Source organism: Elephas maximus, chromosome 4 (assembly GCF_024166365.1).
Source record: "Elephas maximus indicus isolate mEleMax1 chromosome 4, mEleMax1 primary haplotype, whole genome shotgun sequence".
Classification (NCBI taxonomy): domain Eukaryota; kingdom Metazoa; phylum Chordata; class Mammalia; order Proboscidea; family Elephantidae; genus Elephas; species Elephas maximus.
Window position 1 is genome coordinate 167848557 of NC_064822.1, and position 12180 is coordinate 167860736.

Genomic DNA, 12180 nt, shown 5'->3' on the forward strand with positions numbered 1-12180 from the left:
CCTTAATCGGTGTGATATTTCCATCACTGGTAACCCTCCTTCCTCCTCCCTCTTGCCCCTGGTAACCACTAATAAACTTTGGTCTCTATACATTTGCTTTTTTTGTCTTTTTATATAAGTGAGGTTATACAATATTTGTCCTTTTGTGATTGACTTATTTCATTCAGCATGTCTTTGAGCTTCATCCATATTGTAGCATATGTCAAGACTTCATTTCTTCTAGTAGCTGAGTAGTATTCCATTGCATGTGTGTACCACGTTTTGTTTATCCTTTCATCTGTTGATGAGCGTTTAAGTTGTTTCCACCTTTTGGCTATTGTGAATAGTGCAGTGAACATTGGTATACAAGTCTGTTTGAGTCTCTGCTTTCATACTTTTGCGTATATACCTAGGAGTGGAATTGCTGGGTCATATCATAGTTGTATGTGTAGTTTTTTGAGAACCCCCTGCACTGTTTTCTACAATGGCTGTACCATTTTGCATTCCCATCAGCAATGGATAAGGATTTCAATTTGCGCACATCATCACCAACATTTGTTATTTTCAGTTTTTTTTTAACCTTAGCCATCCTAGTGAGAGTGAAATTGTATCTCATTGTGGTTTTGATTTGCGTCTCTCTCATGGCTAATGACATTGAGTTTCTTTTCATGTGTTTGGTGTCCATTTGAATGTCCTTTTTGGTGAAAGTCTATTTTCAAGTCCTTTTCCCATTTTATGATTGGATTATTTGTCATTTTGCTGTTAAATTGTTGAAGTTTTATATATGTATATATATATATATGTTATTACATTCTTGTCAGATATATGGTTTCCAAAGATATTTTCCCAGGTGGTAGCTTGTTTTTTCACTTTTTTGGTAAAATCTTTTGATGAACAAAAGTTTTAAATTTTTATGAGGTCCCATTTATTTATTTTGTCTTTTGTTGTTTGTGCTTTTGTTGTTATATTAGATAATCCATTGTTGAAAAGTAGGTCCGACAGCATTGCCACCATTTATTCTTCTAGAAATTTTATGGTTTTAGTTTGCACATTTAGGTCCTTAATCCATTTTTAATTTGTCTTTGTGTTTGGTGTAAAGCATGGCTCCTGTTTCATTTTTCCACATGTGGAAATCCAAGTTTCCCAGCACTGTTTATTGAAGAAACTCTCCTTTCTGCATCGAATAGACTTAGCACTTTTGTCAAAAATCAGTTGACTGTACACCTGATCTTCGACAAAGCCCTAAAATCCATTAAATTGGGAAAAGACAGACTTTTTAACAAATGGTGCTGGCAAAACTGGATGTCCATCTGTAAGAAAAATGAAACAGGACCTATACCTCACACCATACACAAAAACTAATTCAAAAGGGACCAAAGACCTAAATATAAACCAAAAACTATAAATATCATAGAAGAAAAAATAGGGTCAACACTAGAGGCCCTAATACACGGCATAAGTAGGATACAAACCATAACAAACAATACACAAACGCCAGTAAATAAGCTAGATAACTGAGATCTTCACATATCATGTCCTGTAGGGTTGCTATGAGTCGGAATTGACTCGATGGCACTGGATTGGATTAACTGAGATCTTCTAAAAGTTAAACATTTATGCTCATCAAAAGACTTTACCAAAAGAGAACCTATAGACTAGGAAAAGATTTTTGGCTATGACAAATCTGACAAATGTCTAATCTCTAAAATCTACAGGAAAATCTAGCACCTCTACAACAAAAAGACAAATAACCCAATTAAAAAATGGGCAAAGGATATGAATACATACTTCACCAAAGAAGACATTTAGGCAGCTAAGAGACACATGAGGAAATGCTCACAGTCACTAGAGAAATGCCATTAGAGAAATATAGATCAAAACTACAATGAGATGCAATCTGACCCTGACATTACTAGCAAGAATAAGAAAAACAGAAAATAACAAATGTTGGAGAGGCTGCGTACAACCCAGCAATCCCATACGACCCAGCAATCCCTCTCCTAAGAATATATCCTAGAGAAATAAGAGCCTTCACACGAATAGACGTATGCACAACCATGCTCATTGCCATGTTAGTCACAATAGCAAAAATATGGAGACAACCTAAGTGCCCATCAACAGATGAATGGATAAATAAACTATGGTATATACACACAGTGGAATACTATGCAACCATAAAGAGCAATGATGAGTCTGTGAAACACCTCACAACATGAATGAATCTGGAGGGCATTATGCCAAGTGAAATGTCAATCACAAAAGGACAAATACTATATGAGACCACTATTATAAAAACTCGTGGAAAGGTTTATACACAGAAAGAAACAATCTTTGATGGTTACTAGGGAGGGGAGTGATGGAGAGGGAAAACACTAACCAGACAATAGATAAGTGGTAACTTTGTTGAAGGGTAAGACAGTATACAATACTGGGGAAGTCAGCACAACTTGACCAAGGTAAGATCAGAGAAGCTTCATAGACACATCCAAACTCCCTGAGGGACTGAATTATTGGGCTGAGGGCTGGGGACCTTGATCTCAGGGAACATCTAGCTCAACTGACATAACAGTTTATAAAGAAAATATTCCACATCCTAGTTTGGTGAGTAGTATCTGGCATCTTAAAAGCTTGTGAGTGGCCATCTAAGATACCCCACTGGTCCCACCTCATTTGGAGCAAGGGAGAATGAAGAAAACCAAAGGCATAAGGGAAAGGTTAATCCAAAGGACTAATGGACCACAACTATCATACCCTCCACTAGCACAGCTAGAGTCCAGCACAACTAGATAGTGCCCAGCTACCACCACCGACTGCTCTGACAGGGGTCACAATAGAGTTTCCAGGACAGAGCTGGTGAAAAATGTAGAACAAAATTCTAACTCACAAAAAAAGACCAGACTTTCTGGTCTGACAAAGACTAGAAAAACCCTGAGAGTATGGCCCCTGGACACCGTTTTAACTCAGTGCTGAATTACCTCCTGAGATTCACACTTCAGCCAAAGATTAGACAGGCCGATAAAACAAAATGAGAATAAATGGGCACAACAGCCCAGGGACAAAGACAAGAAGGCAGAAGGGGACAGGAAAGTTGGCAATGGGGAACCCAAAGTGAAGAAGGGGAGAGTATTGGCATGTTGTGGGGTTAGTAACCAATGTCAGAAAACAACATGTGTACTAATTCCTTAATGAGAAACTAATTTCTCTGTAAATTTTCATCTAAAGTACAATTAAAAAAGAACGAATGGGTAAACAAAACATGGTGTATACAGACAATGGAATACTACTCAGTAGGAGAAATGAAGTCTTGATACATGCTACAGTATGGAGCTTGAAGACATTATGCTGAGTGAAATAAACCAATCACAAAAGGACAAATATTGTACAAGCTCACTTATATAAAAAGACAAGACAAGGCAAATGTATAGAGATCAAAGTTATCAGGTGTGGGAAGGAGAAGGAAAAGGAGGGTTAACGGTGATGGAAGAATTGCATTGATTAAGAGTAGGGTTGTACAGCCGATTATAATAACTGCTGTCAATAAGTTGTGTTGTTGTTGTTAGGTGCCGTCGAGTCAGTCCTGACTCATAGTGACACTACATACCATAGAATAAAACACTGCCCTGTCCTGCACCATGCTCACAATCGTTGTCATGCTTGAGCCTGTTGCTGCAGCCACTATGTCAATCCCTTTCATTGAGGGTCTTCCTCTTTTTCATTGACCCTCTACTTTACCAAACATGATGTCCTTCTCCAGGGACTGAACACCTCTAAAAAGTTGTACATCTGTAAAAAGCTGAATTGTAAAAAAAAAGTTGAGTTGGCAAAAGTTGTGTGATAGATATGTTTACAACAATGGCAAAATAAATAAATAAAGTAGCTGCTGTGGCTACTTATGTACAACCAAGCACCTCATGGGATTTGATTACTTGGTTGGTTTGAAAGTTTAGGGTCATGATTTCATGGGACATCCCAGTTAGCTGGCTGAGTAACATGTTTAGTGCTTCTGTTCCACCTTCTATTTCATTGTGTAGTGCCTGAGGTCTTAAAAGTTTGCAGTCAGCCATCTAAGACACAGTAATTGGTCTCTATTCACCTGGAGAAACAGAGGAAGGAGAGTCATGAATAGGAGGAGGATATAGAATGTGTGGCTAATTGCCTACGTAAACAACTGCCCCCTTTGCCATGAGACCAGAAGAACTGGGTGGTACCTGGCTGCCATTACTGAGCATTTTGATCCAAGATTCTATAGAAGAATCCTGATCAAAAGGGTGAAAATGTAGAACAGAATTTCAAATTCTCATGTTCTTTAGACTTTCTGGAGCCATGAAGGGTGGATGAACCCCTGAAACTATTGCCCTGAGATAATCTTTAAACTTTAAGCCAAAAATATTCCCTGAAGTCCTCTTAAAACGAAACAATAGTTTAGTTTAACTAGTAAAAAACATCTGCCTTGAGCCTTATGCTCCTTGAAGAACTATCTATGTGGGATCAAACTGACAACAGCAACTCGAAAGTTTACGTAGGAAACTTAGAGGGCAATGAGTTTATGTTAACAAGGAAAAAACAGCTCAGAAAAGGAGGGTGAGGTCGTTGGCACAACTCAAAGAATAGTAATCAATGTCACTAAACTGTACATGTAGAAACTGTTGAATTGATATATGTTTTACTGTTTGTGTTCTCAACAACAATAACAAAATAAATTTAAGAAAAAAAATCAGTGGAGCATAGATGTGTGAGTTTATTTCTGGACTCTCAATTCCATTCTATTGGTTTATGCGTCGATTGTTATACCAGAGCCAGGCTGTTTTGATTATTGTAGCTCCACAGTATGTTTTAAAATCAGGACGTGTGGGTCCTCCTACTTTGTTCTTCTCTTTCAACATTAGTTTAACTATTTGGGGCCTCTTGCCCTTGAAGATTGGTTTTTCTATTTCTATTATTAAGAAGGCCATTGGAATTTTGATCAAGATTGCATTGAATCTACAGATCATTTTGGGTAGTATAAACATCTCAACAGTATTAAGTCTTCTAATACATGAACATGGAACATCTTTCCATTTATTTAAGTCTTCTTTAACCTCTTTCAGCAATGTTTTATTGTTTTCATTATGTAAGTCCTTCACATTCCTGGTTAGATTTATTTCAAAGTACTTTTTTTCTCTTGGATGCTTGTCTTAGGCTGGTTCTCTAGAGAAGCAAAACAAGTAAAGCATATAAATGTAGAGAGAGAGAAATTTATATTAAGGTTTTTAGAGGCTGTAACATCCCAAGACTGTGGGGCGGGAAAAGAGGCATCTCCTGATTCACATAGCTGCAGGGGCTGGTGAACCCAAGATCTGCAGAGCAGAGAGCAGGGCTGTTGTTCACAGGATGTGAAGACTGATGAATCTCAAGATTGGCAGGCAAGACTGCAGGTAAACTGCTAGCGCAAGTCCCAAGAACCAGACATCAGACGAATAGGAGCCAGCTGCAGGATCCAGAACAAGCAAAAGCCCTGGCAAGGACAGCAGGAAGGACTAGGCAGCAGAGGACAGAGAGAGATGAAGGCTGAGGGGGTGCTGAGCTGCCACAGGCCCCACCCCCGGCAGTAGCACTCATAGCAGATCCCATCTTGGGGGTGATCATATATGGAATCTCAACAGGGAAGTGATCACAACATTATACGACTGCCAAAACAATGAGAATCATGGCCCAGCCAAGTTGACACACAATCTTAACCATTACTATGCTGTTGTAAATGGAACCATTTCCCCAATTTCTCTTTCACATCTCCTTGATTTTTGTTTGTTGACCTTTTAGGAAGTATCTTTAAGTTTGCCACTATCCATTCACTGAAGCGCTAAATCAATTACTCATAATACCAATTTTTAATGTTGTGGGTAGAAACAGCTACTGTCTTCGTAGCTGCAAGGGCATATAGAACAAACTTGAAAGAAAGAAAAAAGGAAGGGAAAGACGGAGAGAAGGAAGGAAGGAAACAAAATTCACTTAGCCATTACTTAGCACAACTCTGCTAAAATTTTACTAATTCACCAAGCCCTCACAACTTGTTCCTTCTTATTTCACACAAAATGAGGTAGTTCATGGCAGGGAGTATCGGTAGACCTAAGAATGTCAGTAATAATTCTGTGGGGTCAGGCTTCAAATTTTAGACCACATGATCAATAGTTTTCTTTTGTATTTTGACTAATTGCTTTTTGTATCCTAAACCTCTGCTTTTCACAATCTTGTTAAGACTTAAAAATCTTCTCCACAAAATTTATATAGAAAAAAAATTGGAAGGAAATATAACAATGTTAGAAATTGTTATTATCTCTAACTGGTTAAATTTTTAATATTCAATATACCTTGTAGGTCCAGAAGTGGAGCTCAGAATAAAGGTCAGAGGTGGGTTCTGGGAGCCATTCACATTGTAATAGTTGAGCCGGAGAAAGGGAATTAGCTCACCAACGAAGAGAATGTACACAAAGAGCAGAAGGCCATTACCTAAAACCATCTGTAGTTTCAACACAAACCCTGTCAAAATTCCAACAGCTTTCTTTGCCGAAATGGAAGGCCAATCCTCAAATTCATTGGGATTCCAGGGACCCCAAATAGCCAATGCAATCTTGAAAAAGACGAACAAAGAAGGACTAACACTTCCTAATTTCAAAACATACTTTAAAGCTACAGTGGTCAATAAGTCTGGTACTGGTATAAGGATAGCCATATAGACCAATGGTATAGAATTAAGAGTCCAGAAATAAACCCATACATCTATGGTCAATTGATCTGCAACAAGGATGCCAAGTCCGTTCGATGGGGAAAGACTAGTCTTTTCAATAAACGATGCTGGGACAACTGGATCTCCACATACAAAAGAGTGAAGTCGGATGCCTACCTCACACCATATATGAAAATTTACTCAGAATAAATCCATGACCTAAATGCAAGATCTAAAAAAATAAAACTTTTAGAACAAAACATAGGGGTCATGCTTCTCAGCCCAGTTTTTGGCAATAAATTCTTAGATATGGCACCAAAAGCGTGAGCACAAAAGACAAAATAGATAAATTAAACCTTATCAAAATTAAAAACTTTTGTACATCAAAGGACTTTATCAACGAAGTGAAGAGACAACCTACAGAATGGGAGAAAATATTTGGGAACCACGTATCAGATAAAGGCTTAATATCCAGAATATATAAAAAACTTTCACGAGTCAACAACAAAAAGACAAACAACACAGTGTGAAAATCAGCAAAAAATGTGACTACACATTTCATCAAAGAAGACATACAATTAGCCAATAAACACATGGAAAGATGCTCAACATCATTAGTCGTTGTTGTTGTTGTGTGCTGTCAGTCAATTCTAACTCACAGTGATCCCATATGACAGAGTAGAACTGCCCCATAGGGTTTCTTTCCCAGGCTGTAGTCTTTAAGGAAGCAGATCTCTAGATCTTTTCTCCCCACAGAGCCTGGAGAGTTTGAACTGCTGACCTTTCAGTTAGCAGCCGAGCACTTAACCATTGCCACCAGGGCTCCTCACCAGTCATTTCAAACCCAAAAAACCAAACCCATCACCATAGAATCGATTCGGACTCATAGCAACCCTGTAGGACAGAGTAGAGCTGCCCGATAGGGTTTCCAACACTGTGAATCTCTACAGAAGCAGACTGTCACATCTTTCTTGTGTGGAGTGGCTGGTATGTCTGGTGGTGTAGTGGTTAAGTGCTACGGCTGCTAACTGAATGGTTGGCAGTTCGAACCCACCAGGTGCTCCTTGGAAACTATGGGGCAGTTCTGCTCTGTCCTGTAGGGTCACTATGAGTTGGAATTCACTCAACAAGAACAGGTTTGGGTTTTTTGTTGTTGTTTTCTGGTGCAGCTATATATACAGTTGTTTTATCTTTTTGATAAATTGACCTTTTTATCAATACATAATGTCTTTTTTTTTCTCATAACTGTTTTTTGCTTAAAGCCTTTTTTTCTGATTTTGAGGCTGAGCTCTGAAATATAAGGTGAAAAAAAAAACTTTTAAGGCATAAAATTGTGTCAAGTGGGGGATATAATCCTGTGAGGTAAGTGGAATAAAAATATTTATGCAAGGACAGAAGGGAATAACATTAAATTTCCAATGGTTAAGGGACTTGTTCATACGTCTTCAATATAGTAAAATGAGTATCAGAACACTACGGCATTTCTATTCTACCAGGGACATTTAAAAAAGTGAGGTTAGTTTTATTTTTATTTAATGTCAAGTTTTTATAGAATGCTAGAAATTATATTCTTTATGACTATTTAAACCTATAATAGAAAATTTTAAATATCAATTTGAAAATGTGTAAGCATTATCCAAAAATTTGGGGGAAGGTATGTGAACAAAATAGGGAAAATACCAGCCCAAAAGACTAAGGGACCAAATGAACCAGAGGCTTCACCAGCTTGAGGCCAGAAGACCTGGATGGTGCCCGGCTACCATCAGTGACCACCCTGACAGAGCAGGAGAAAAATGTAGAACAGAATTCAAATTCACAGAAAAAGACCAGACTTAATGGCCTGACAGAGACTGGAGGAACCCCTGAAACTATGGCCCCCAGACGCTCTGTTAACCCAGAACTGAAAAGCCTGCTCTTCAGACAAAGATTAGACAAGACTGAAAGAAAAAATAATATGCACGAGGAACGTGCTTCTTAGTTCAGTCAAGCATGTAAGACCAAATGGGCAGCTTCTGTCCAAAAGCAGGTTAAGGCAAGAAAGGACAGGAACTGGTCGAATGGACACAGAGAAGCTGGGGTAGAAAAGGGGAGTGTGCTGTCACATTGTGGGGATTGCAACCAATGTCACAAAATGACATGTGTATAAATTTTTGAATGACGTATTAACTTGAGCCGTAAGCTTTCACCTAAAGTGCAATTAAAAAAAAAACACTAGTAAACTGAATCCAACAACATAGTAAACATACACATACTATGACATACACAAAGTGGTACTCATTCCTGGAATGCTAGGAAGCCCAAATAAGAAAATCAATCAATGTGGTACACCACAGTAATAGAACAAGGGGGGAGACCACATGATGATCTTGCTGTTGTTGGTAGGTGCCCAGAGTCGGTTCCAACTCATAGTGACCCTAAGTACAATGGAATGAAATGCTTCTCTGGCCTGCGCCATCCTCACAATCACTGTTACGCTTGAACCTGATATTGCAGCCACTGTGTCAATCCATCTCATTGAGCTTCTTCCTCTTTTTCACTGACCCTCTGCTTTACCAAATGTGATGTCCTTCTCCAGGGACTGATCCCTCCTGATAACACCTCCAAAGTATGTATGTGTGTTTTTTGTTTTTTTTTTTAAAAAAAACACGTTAAAGAGATCTTTTACAGCAGATTTGCCCAATGCCATGTGTTGTCTGATTTCTTGACTGCTGCTTCTGTGGGCATTGATTGTGGATCAAGTAAAATTTCAATCTTTTCTCCATTTACCATGATGTTGCTTATTGGTCCAGTCATGAGGATTTTTGTTTTCTTTTTGTTGAGGTGTAATCCATGCTGAAGGCTCTGGTCTTTGATCTTCATCAGTAAGTCCTTCAAGTCCTCTTCACTTTCAGCAAGCAAGGTTGTGTCATGTGTGTATCAAAGGTTGTTAATGAGTCTTCCTCCAATCCTGGTGCCCCGTTCTTCTTCACATAATCCAGACTCTTGGATTATTTGCTCAGCATACAGATTGAATAAATATGGTGAAAGGTTACAATCGTGAAGCACACCTTTCCTGGCTTTAAACCAGGCAGCATTCTCTTGTTCTGTTTGAACAACTGCCTCTTGATCTATGTACAGGTTCCTCATGGGCACAAGTAAGTGTTCTGGAATTTCCATTCTTTGCGATGTTATCCATAATTTGTTAGGATCCATACAGTTGAATGTCTTTGCATAGTAAATAAAACACAGGTAAACATCTTTCTGGCATTTTCTGCTTTCAGCCATGATCCATCCGACATCAGCACTGATATCCCTCATTCTATGTCCTCTTCTGAATCTGGCTTGAATTTCTGGCAGTTCCCTGTTGATGTAGTGCTGCAACAGCTTTTGAATGATCTTCAGCAAAATTTTACTTGTGTGCGATATAAATGATATTGTTCGATAATTTCTGCATTGGGTTGAATCACCTTTCTTTGAAATAGGCATAAATATACATCTCTTCCAGCCGGTTGGCCAGGTAACTGTCTTCCAGATTTCTTGTCATCTGTGCGAGAGCACTTCCAGTGCTGTGCCCGTTTGTTGAAACATCTCAGTTTCTTATTCTGTCAATTCCTGGAGCCTTATTTTTCTCCAGTGTCCTCAGTGCGGCTTGGACTTCTTCCATCAGTACCATCAGTTCTTGATCATATGCTACCTCCTGAAATGGCTGAACATCGACCAATTCTTTTTGGTATAGTGACTGTGTGTATTCCTTTTCATGCTTCCTGCCTCTTTTAATATTTTCCTTGTAAAATTCTTCAATATTGCAACTTGAGGTTTGAGTTTTTTCTTTAGTTCTTTAAGTTAAGAAATGCTGAACATGCTCTTTCCTTTTGGTTTTCTAACTTCAAGTCTTTGGACATATCATTATAATACTTTGTCTTCTCAAGCAGCCCTTTGAAATCTTCTGTTCAGCTCTTTCACTTCGTCATTTCTTCTATTCACTTTAACTACTTTACATTGAAGAGCAAGTTTCAGAGTCTCTTCTAACATCCATTTTGGTCTTTTCTTTCTTTCCTGTCTTTTTAATGACCTTTTGCTTTTTTTTTTTTTGCTTACTTCATCTATGATGTCCTTGATGTCACTCTACAACTCGTCTGCTCTTCAGTCATCAGTGTTCAGTGCATAAAATCTATTCCTAAGATGGTCTCTAAATTCAGGTGGGATATACTCAAGGTTGTACTTTGGCTCTTGTGGACTTGTTCAAATTTTTTCAGCTTCAACTTGAACTTGCATATCTACTTCTGGAAAAAAACACTAACCAGTGAAAATCCTGTGAATAGCAGTGGAACATTGTCTGGTACAGTGCCAGAAGATGAGCCCCTCATGTTGGAAGGCACTCAAAATATGACTGGGGAAGAGCTGTCTCCTCAAAGTAGAGTCAGCCTTAATGACATGGATGGAGTCAAGCTTTCAGGACCTTCATTTGCTGATGTTGAATGACTCAAAACGAGAAGAAGCAGCTGCAAAGAGCCATTAATAACCGGAACGTGGAATATACAAAGTATGAATTTAGGAGAATTGGAAATCATCAAAAATGAAATGAAACACATAAACATTGATATCCTAGGCATTAGTGAGCTGAAATGGACTGTATTCGACCATTTCGAATCAGACAATCATATGGTATACTAAGCTGGGAATGACAAATTGAAGAAGAATGGCGTTACATTCATTGTCAAAAAGAATATTTCAAGATATATCCTGAAGTACAATGCTGTCAGTGATACGATAATATCTATATGCCTACAAGGCAAACCAGTTAATACGACTATTATTCAAATTTACGCACCAACCACTAAGGCCAAAGATGAAGAAATTGAAGATTTTTACCAACTTCTGCAGTCTGGAGTTGATCTAACATTGTCGGGATACATTGATAATTACTGGTGATTGGAATGCAAAAGTTGGAAACAAAGGATTGATAGTTGGAAAATATGGCCTCGTGATAGAAACGATGCCAGAGATCGCATGATAGAATTTTGCATGACCAGTGACTTTTTCATTGCAAATACCTTTTTCCAACAACATAAACAGCGACTATATAGGTGGACCTCACCGGACGGAATACACAGGAATCATATCAGTGATCTCACTACACATAGATAAAGCATTTGACAAAATCCTATACTCTTTCATGATAAAAATACTCAGAAAACTAGGAATAGAAGGAAACTTCCTCAACATGATAAAGCACCTTTATGAGAAACCCACAGCTAACATCCTACTCAATGGTGGAAGACTGAAAGCTTTCACCTTAGTATCAGGAATGAGACAAGGAAGCCCACTTGCACCACAGCTATTCAACATCATACTGGACATTCTAGCTGGAGAATTAGGCAAGGAAAAAGAAACAAAGGCATGCAAATTGGAAAGGATAAAGCAAAACTATCTCACTTGCAGATGGCACGAGCTTATACATCTACTCCTCACTGATTATCTCATTATCTGACACTTCATACTTATGACAATAGCAAAAA